Source organism: Carassius auratus, chromosome 47, assembly GCF_003368295.1.
Source record: "Carassius auratus strain Wakin chromosome 47, ASM336829v1, whole genome shotgun sequence".
Classification (NCBI taxonomy): Eukaryota; Metazoa; Chordata; class Actinopteri; order Cypriniformes; family Cyprinidae; genus Carassius; species Carassius auratus.
In genome coordinates, this window is record NC_039289.1 from 1,622,045 (window position 1) to 1,631,791 (window position 9,747).

General features: G+C 39.9%; 1 protein-coding gene and 1 long non-coding RNA gene across 2 annotated transcripts in view; one reads left to right on the top strand and one right to left on the bottom strand.

Annotated features, from left to right (window-relative positions):
- The window catches only part of LOC113064721 (protein shisa-5-like), a 54,255-nt gene that overhangs the window by 27,576 nt on the left and 16,932 nt on the right, over positions 1-9,747 (bottom strand). The gene's annotated exons all lie outside the window — the stretch shown is intronic.
- On the top strand, positions 1,630-2,181 carry LOC113064728 (uncharacterized). Its single transcript, XR_003278890.1, has 3 exons — positions 1,630-1,667; positions 1,762-1,860; positions 1,978-2,181. It is a non-coding gene; the product is annotated as an uncharacterized LOC113064728 (long non-coding RNA).

Genomic DNA, 9,747 nt, shown 5'->3' on the forward strand with positions numbered 1-9,747 from the left:
CACATCTAAACACGCGTGGAAAACGTTATTAGAACTAACTACTAAATTAGTTAAAAATGCCTATCCATATGATTTGCAATCCCTAAACTGACTCAAATGATTCACGCTCCGATCTCCCAAACTGACTCAAATGATTCGCGAACCCGATTTGAACCAAGGCAAAGAGTATAGAAGTAACAAGAGGCGAAACTCCATTGCAGTTTTGACAACAATCGCTAGATGGCGCTGCTATCGCGCTGCCGCCATTTTGGACTGAACCAACGGCTTTACCGTTGGCAGAACTACCGTAAGGCAAGGCAAGGCAAGTTTATTTATATAGCACATTTCGTACACAATGGTAATTCAAAGTGCTTTACATAAAAGAAAGTAAAATAATCATGAAGAAAAACAATAACAAAAATAAAACAAGCAATTTTAAAACTTTTAAAATGATTAAAACATTTAAAAACAGTTAGAAAATTATTTTACATAAAAAAAAATAAACAATGTAAATATAGTGCAATCAATTCGGACATTGCACAGTGCTCATTCAATAAATGCACCGCTAAACAGATGAGTTTTGAGTCTAGATTTAAATGTGACTATAGTGTTTTAACACATCTGATCGCTTTTGAAATGGGACCAGGTATCATTCAATTCTATGACAGCTGTGTTGCGTTCAGTCCAAGATGGCGGAGCTGCAGCTCTGCGCATGGGTGCGTTTGTTGCTATGGAACGTTCTATTGAGTTTCGCCTCTTGTTACTTCTATACTCTTTGACCCTGAACTCCCGAACTGACTCAAATGATTCGCGAACCCGCTTTGAACTCCCTAACTGACTCAAATGACTCGCGAACCCGCTCCGAACTCTCAAAATGATTCAAATGATCCGCGAAGCCGCTCCGACCTGACTCAAATGATTCGCGAGCCCGCGTTGAACTCCCGAACTGATTCAAATGATTCGCGAACCCGCTTTGAACTCCCGAACTGATTAAAATGATTCGCGAACCCGCACCGAACTCTCAAAATGATTCAAATGATCCACGAAGCCGCTCTGACTCAAATGATTCACGCTCCGACCTCCCAAACGGACTCAAATGATTCGCGAACCCGCTCCGAACTCCCGAACTGACTCATTCGCGATCCCGCTCCGAACTCTGATTCAAATGATTCGCGATTCCCAAACTGACTCAAATGATTCGCGATATCCCGCTCCGAGCGCCCGAACAGACTCAAATGATTCGAGAACCCGCTCCGAACTCCCAAACTGACTCAAATGATTCGCGATCCCCAAACTGACTCAAATGATTCGCGGTCCCGCTCCGAACTCCCAAACTGACTCAAATGATTTGCGATCCCCAAACTGACTCAAATGATTCGCGAACCCGCTCCGAACTCCCGAAATGATTATAATGATTCAAGCTCCGAACGCCGTGTTCGCGAATCATATGGATTGGCATTTTAACATAATCAGGTGAGCAGATCACTCTCTCACTATTTGATTGGTCTAGTCTTTATCCACTCATCATCCACCAATCAGAACACACGAGAACTCTTTGACCACAGCTGCTGTGCTTCAAAAGCTCTTGCAGCAGCTCAACCCTGGTTTTCTCTGAGGTGGTCGGATCACATCAGATTGTGGTTAATCTTGCAGATCATGACTTCTACTCTTCCTCTCCCTGCAGTTTGGTAATATAAAGATTCCTTCTTTGAACTCCCACCTCTTCTGTGGGTTTTATTGTTCTGGTTCTGTATTGTTTACTGCTCATTTTCAATCTCCAAGGTGAACGTTACGAGATGGCTACACTGAGGGAAAGAGTGAGAAGTTCAGTCAAGACAGTGCTCACTTTTCATAGTGAATCAGACACCTACGAGACCAAAGGTAGAAATTGAATCATACACACTCATGTGTTTTGTTACTAATAATTTGTTGGTTATTTAGATTCTGTACAAGACAAGACAAGACTGTTATTTAATTTTTTTATTGTTTCTTTATTAGTTCACCAGTAGGGGGCCCCATATACATTCAAGTGCTACAAATTCTCCAAACATACCATAAAAGACAGTCCAAACCAGGCACGTGTTCACTTACAGTAGACATCAAGTGGGATCTTTTTTTTTTTTTTTTACATGTGTGCGTGTTTCTGTTTGTGCAAAATTGTCCCTGTCAAAATAGTTTTGTCTTGCTAACATCGATGACTTATGAGAGAACTACCATGTTGCTTAACTATTTATATATATATATATATATATATATATATATATATATATATATATATATATGTGTGTGTGTGTGTGTGTGTGTGTGTGTGTGTGTGTATGTATGTGTCATTTTTGAAGATTCCAACCATTTAGGTTTGGAATAAGGGTAAAGTCAGCTAAACTGTGCCAAATTAGATTGAAGTGGCATATCTCTTAACATTTTTATAGTCAATCACAATAACTAATTTTCCATTTTTGCTTCAACACTTGTTGACATGTAACTATAATTTGATTGGTCTGAGTTTCTTAAGGCAACAGGGCAGAGTTACATAAAGCTTGTCAGACAAATTGTAAAGTAAGTGAGCCTGACATTTCATTAATCACCAATAAGGGTACTAAACCAATCTTACATATGCTTACCAACAAAGCAAAGGTTTATGAACAATTTTTTGACATGCTCTTTCAAATAAAAGTTTAATATGAATGTAGTATATATAAAATGTCATTTAGGTAGAAATGGCTGGTTATGTTAAAATGTCCCACAAATTTCATTTAAAATGGGCTGCATGTACAGAAATTGAGGGTGAAAATAGGTTTATAGGCCGAGATATGTATGCATATAAAATCTAGTCTTAAAAAAATCCAAACACAGGATTGATTTTGGGATTTTCTTTTGTTGTCAGTTATAATCATCAGAATGAAAAGAAATAAAAATTTGAAATGTATCAGTATGCATATACAGTCTAGTCTTAAAAAAATACAAACACACATAAACTACCAGTCAAAAGTTTTTGAACAGTGAGATTTTACATTTTTTAAATGTTGAAATATTTTTGTTATTTAAAATAACTGTTTTCTATTTTATATATTTTAAAATGTCATTTATTCCTATGACCAAATCTTACAAAAGTTATGTTTGACATTCATTAGACATTAATTTTTATTTTTTTGCCAATTAAACTCTTTGAGGCTGTAATGTTTTGAGCCCAGACTAACTTAAATGGTCATAAATATGTGTCCTTCACGTTGCACAAGGCTTAATTTTCTTTTTTTTAATTATTATTATTAACCATATAAATTAATTAAACAATTTAACTATGTGACATTATAATATAAAACCAATATTAAAAACATCCCTGTTATTGCACAATGCTCCCTTTTTGTGTGTTTTATAATAATTGTACAACTTTTAATTTATGCAATAATATAAATCCATTAAACGATAACACCATTTGATCTAAAGGTATCAAACCAGCTGTAAAATATTCAGAATATTATTCCCTATAATTCACAATACCCTATAATGCACAATATTTTTCTGATTATGCCTTTATTGTTTTTATATACAATATTGAATCCATATTTTTCATGTTAATTAAACCATATGCACTTTAATTATATTCTGACTCCGTTTGAGATAAATGTATCAAACCAACTGTTAAATATTCCGAATATTATTATAAACGTTTTGATCATAAATTACTGACTGTACAATACTGGACAATGATGTAATCTGCAGAATTTACACTTCAGTTGTGATACTACAGTGTGCAGTGTGCATACATTGAGTGCAGGTGTTTTATATCACTTTATTACTGAAAGACACCGACTTCAGGACTTCAGAAAAAATAGATGGCATTTTAATTCAATCTTGTATGTAATGTCTGATAAAGCAGGATTTTTTTTGTGTGTGTGGAGCTGTTCCCTGCGAAACCTTGATCTGTACCACTCCAACAGCGACTCCTGCTGGCAGACAATGAGTTTGCATCGGTTTTTATACATTGCCGCCTGAGACTGTACTATGGTATAAATTCAACTGTATAACAGTTTCACTGCAGTTTATGTTATTATGATAGAATTAAATAAAAATACATATGCATAATACATATCTGTACATAGTAAATGCATGCAAGCATGTTCTAGTACTCCCCAAAATAGTATAATATTGTGTAATAATATAATTATAAGCCTGAATATATATTGTCTAATACATAAATGTAAATCTGAATATATAGTTACAAGTCTGAATGTATAAATGCATATTTGAATATAAATGTATAAATTTGAACATAGAAATCAAATCAAATCTGAATATATAAATATAAATTAAAGTGCTGACAGGAGAGTGATCATGCAGGACCTGTTATGCCACGTTTCCATCGAAATTACCCGGAATATTTGTACCAGGAACTTTTTTTCCCCCAGACCTGTTGCTTTCTGCGTTTCCACCACGGTGTAAAGTACCAGAAAGATTAGGCAAATAGACTGGTGACGTAGGTCTGTGCACGTTTCTCAATACAAAGTACGCTGATTTTGGACGTGCATCCTCGGTAGTGCGGACTTTGTGCATTCGTAGGAAAGATTTTGGTTTAAATTGTGTGTCTCTTACCCTGGTGAATATGTGCTGAAAGTGGCACTTGGTTTCGCGTCTGCCCAGTTTCGATCTGATAAATAGTGAGGCGTGGCCAAAGCCAGTGAAATTACTTAATTAGCAGTTTTGAAAGCACTTGTCAGAAGAAACAGTCGAGCAACAGAGAAGGACAGCAGCTTGTGAGTGTTTTGTCTCGTTTTCTCATTAGACTACTGTGTGATTGTCATTTCTAGGAAAGTTTTTGGTTTAAATTGTGTGTGTCTTACCCTGGTAAATATGTGCTGAAAGTGGCGATTGGTTTTGCGTTTGCCTATCGTGGGACTGCCCAGTTTCGATCTGCTAAATAGTGAGGCGTGGCCAGCTGACTTCAATCACAGGTAATCAGGCAAATACAAAAGCGGTAGGTTTCACCGCGGCAGCCCTCGTGTGAAGACAATCGACTCTACGCGACTCCACCGAGCAAGGACAACGACAGGGCAATTGAGTATTGCTTTCCCCCCCTTTCTTTACTTTTTGTATAGCTTGTTCTCAAATATTTGTTACACTTGTAGTCACTGTGTGATTCAGATCTCTACTATCACTACTAACACTCGAAGAGCACGCTACGTACATCGCAGGACGGCCTGTCTGACAAACCTACGGCTTTTCCCTCTGACCTCGACTACTACGCTCTCTATTCCAGTTGGTCTCTGGAACTGCCAGTCTGCAGATAACAAAGCAGACTTCATTTCTTCTATTGCTACTCATTCCGGTCTCAACCTCATGGCACTGACAGAGACTTGGATCAAACCTGAAGATACTGCCACCCCTCCAGCCCTCTCCACTAATTTCACTTGTTCCCACACTCCTCGTATCACTGGGAGGGGTGGAGGCACGGGTCTCCTTATATCAAAAGAATGGAAATTTGATCTTCAGGAATCACCTACAGGTAATGGTTCATTTGAATCACATGCCATTACTGTAACCCACCCTATTAAAATCCACTTTGTGGTCATTTATCATCCCCCAGGTCAATTGGGAAACTTCTTGGAGGAGTTGGATGTGCTGCTATCAAACTTTCCTGAAGATGGTACTCCTCTGGTACTGCTTGGAGACTTCAACATCCACTTAGATAAACCCCAGGCTGCTGACTTCAACACTCTGCTGGCCTCATTTGATCTCAAGCGAGTGTCTACTACAAATCAGGCAACCAACTGGACCTCATCTACACACGCTTTTGCTCTGTGGACAACTCTTCAGTTGCTCCACTGCACACCTCAGACCACTTCCTCATTACTGTTAACCTAGCACTTACTCCTGAAGCGGCACACACTCCAACGCAGGTCACCTTTCGACGGAACCTATGCTCACTCTCTCCATCTCGCCTATCTGCTGTGGTTTAATCCTCATTACTGCACTCTCAGTTTTCAGCTCTGGACACGAACAGCGATACGGACACTCTTTGCTCCACTTTAACATCTTGCTTGGACAACTTTTGCCCACTGACGTCTCGGCCAGCATGCACCACCCCATCTGCCCCTGGCTGTCCGAGGTTCTCCGTGAACATCGCTATAAACTCAGGGCTGCAGAGAGGAAATGGCAGAAATCAAGAAACTCTGAAAATGTCTTCACTGCTAAAACATCCTACTACCACAACAAAATTAACAGCTGTCATGACGCTCGGACACTCTTCAACCACAATCCACCGCCACCACCTCCTCCATCGACCCTTAAAGCGGATGACTTTGCAGTTTACTTCACAAATAAGACAAGATCTATCAGTGACCAATTCTCCACACCACAGACTGAGGACAACTTCACAATGACCGATGCACTCTTTCTCCTCCTCCTCCCCACTATCAGAGATGGACGTTTCCAAACTTCTCCTGTCCAATCATCCTACTACTTGTCCACTTGATCCGATCCCCACTCACCTCCTTCAAGCGATCTCTTCTTCAGTCATACCTTCACTTACTCACATTATCAACTCCTCTCTTCACTCTGGAACATTTCCCTCAGCATTCAAGCAGGCTCCGGTAAGCCCACTGCTCGAGAAACCATCTCTAAATTCAGCGCTTCTTGAAAACTTCAGACCGGTATCCCTTCTTCCGTTCATTTCAAAGACACTTGAGTGAGCAGTGTTCAACCAGCTTTCTATGTTCCTTGTACAGAACAACCTCCTGAACAGCAACCAATCTGGCTTCAAAAGTGGCCACTCAACTGAGATCGCTCTGCTCTCGGTTACTGAAGCCCTGCGACTAGCAAGAACAGCTTCAAAATCCTCAGTACTCATCTTGCTGGACCTGTCTGCTGCTTTTAACACCGTTAATCACCAGAACTCCTGGTCATTCCAGCCAACCCATTGCTTCATCACAACTTCTCTATACAGCTGGGTTCGTAAACCATTACTCCTTTGAAGACAGCCAGAAACCTAGGAGTTGTGATGGATCATCAGTTAAGCTTCACAGACTATACTGCTACAACGACCCAGTCCTGCAGGTTTGCCTTATACAACATTAGGAAGATTAGACCCTTCCTTTCAGAGCAAGCCACCCAACTTCTTGTCCAATCTCTTGTTCTCTCCAGACTGGACTATTGTAATGCTCTCCTGGCTCTTCCTGCATATACTGTCAAGCCTCTGCAATTGATCCAGAATGCAGCAGCGAGGGTTGTCTTCAATGAGCCAAAAAAAGCTCACGTTAATCCTCTCCTCATCATGTTACACTGGCTACCAGTAGCTGCTCGCATCAAATTCAAGGTACTGGTGCTTGCCTACAAGACGACCACTGGCACGGTACCAACATACCTTAACTCACTGGTTAAATCTTATGTGCCCTCCAGAAGTTTGCGCTCTGCAAGTGAACGACGCCTTGTGGTGCCATCCCAAAGAAGTTCAAAATCACTCTCATGGACCTTTTCCTGGACTGTGCCCAGCTGGTGGAATGACCTCCCAATCTTTTTTTCAATTAGTCTTTACTCATTTTCAAGAAAGATCTAAAGATTCATCTTTTTGTGAAAAATGGGATATCAAACACCTCTGCCTCCTTTTGTTTTCATTTAAAGGGTAACTAAACCCCTGGTCAGAGCCTGACTCCACCCACTGGCAACATTTCAAAAATGCTGAAAAGTGGGCAGAGCACAGCGGAGATAGATGGGATAAACGGAGGGCGGGGCTGAGCGGGTGGGGTGTGAACCTGAGACACGCAGTGACGGATTGATTGACAGCTGCTGTCAGAGTAGCTAAAATGGAGAGTGACTGTAGTGACGCAAGTAGCTTTGCAACAGAGCGTTCATTTGAAGTAGAGGACTTTTCTCCCCCACCTTCACCTGAAGTGGAGGATGTCGAGGTATCTGTGGCATGAGCCATATCAATTCGAGCCACTGGCTCAAACTGCGGTCTTAACTCCTGCACTTTTCAGCGCAAGCTGTGTGGAGAAGTCCATTACCACCTCCATTGCGTTGGAGAAGCAATCCCGCGTAAAATGCAGTTTGCACACTATAGCTCTAGGCGGGAACTCACGGTCTTCCAGGCCAAGTGCATGCAACCACTGGTGCCTAATTTTAAAGTCTGCTGGAAAACTATGCAGTCCAGCAGTGCTGTCGCAACCAGCAACACTACACATACGTACCATCCTGACCATTGTACTAAACATAGATAAATCTAAGCCAACTTGAAGCTATCCTAACTGATGCAATACTATGCTACTAACTATGCTTCTAACAATACTAACATTACACTAACAACTATGCTAATTAACTATATAAGCTACACAAAATCTAAATAAGTATGTAGATGCTATGCTAAATAGATGCTATAATAGTCTATCCTGGTCGCTTTCAATACTCGCAATTCCAACTCCTGTCCTGACTCACTACAGTGATTTTGACGGAACAAGATGGTTTTATACTGCCAAGGGGCGTGGTGAGCTGGAAACTGCTTACGTCACTTGTCACCGCAACATCCAATACGAAAAATCAACTGCAGTAGCCACCGTTCAACCTAAATAGGGCAGCACTCAGACGTTTTTACACCAGATATTGTAGAATTAAAACACTTTATACTCAAATGTCAAAAAAGTTACTCGAATCAATGAACCGCACTAATAAAGCCCCATTCTTACAGATCATTAACTAAAAAAAGTTGGTTTAGGGTTTAGTTACCCTTTAAACATAATAACAGCTGCAGAAATGTACTTAGTTCAGGGAAATGTGTATATACAGTAATTACAATGAAACTAAATATGATATAAATTTGCCTTTTTATTTTCATTTTAACATATAGATAAATTGAATACAGACCAAAGATAACCTTTTAGATTTACCCAAAATGAATTATATGTTATGTTTAACCACTAAAAAGAGACATCATAGCCAGCGGCACACATCAGAAGGTCTAGCCGAGGTGAGGCTGCTCTCGGCGGATACATGAGGACTGAGCTCTCGCTGATCACGTGGAGCTCACGTCTCAGAGATCGGCGAAACACATTTTTAAATAGGCACTGTCTTTATAAATAAACCACAGATTTGAGTTTTAAACAACTACATTCTCACCTTACATACTTTTAAAATTATATTTCATGACACAATAACAGTAATATTTTGAAAATGATCCCAATAAATGGTGGTTGAACCCAGCCAATGCTGCGTGAACTCAACCAATCAGGATGTTTAGCGCCCAAGTCCCGCCCCCGAAAGTTCCAGAACTTTGAAAAAGTACTACCTCGCCAGCAGGGACTTTCTGAGGGGGGCATTTTTTTAACTGGAACTTTTAGTTCCTGGTTCCTGTGGTGGAAACACACCGAGTACCAGGCCAAAGTCCCAAGTTCCTGGGTAAAAGAGACTAAAAAATGTTTTTTTCCATCTTTCACACATAGAAAACATATAAAACACCAATTTAACATATTCACAATGTATAGCCATTTAACAAATAGACTGCATCTCAAAAAAGCAATGTCACCTGAAACGGTAAAATACAATCTGAAAAGGCACTGCAAATGTTGGGATGGGGGTTTCCTAATGCTTTAATAAAGGTTGCTATAAAAAAGTAACCATTTTTCCTACCTTAACAGCCATTATGTGCTTAAAAACGAGTGTGTGGATTTAAACTTGTTGGTGCAGAATGTCAGTGGGACTCATGACATAATTGTGAAAGTTTTGTGACACTCATTGTTATTCAAAACGCAGTTGCATTTATACCCTCAAAAGGAAAAAAAATAG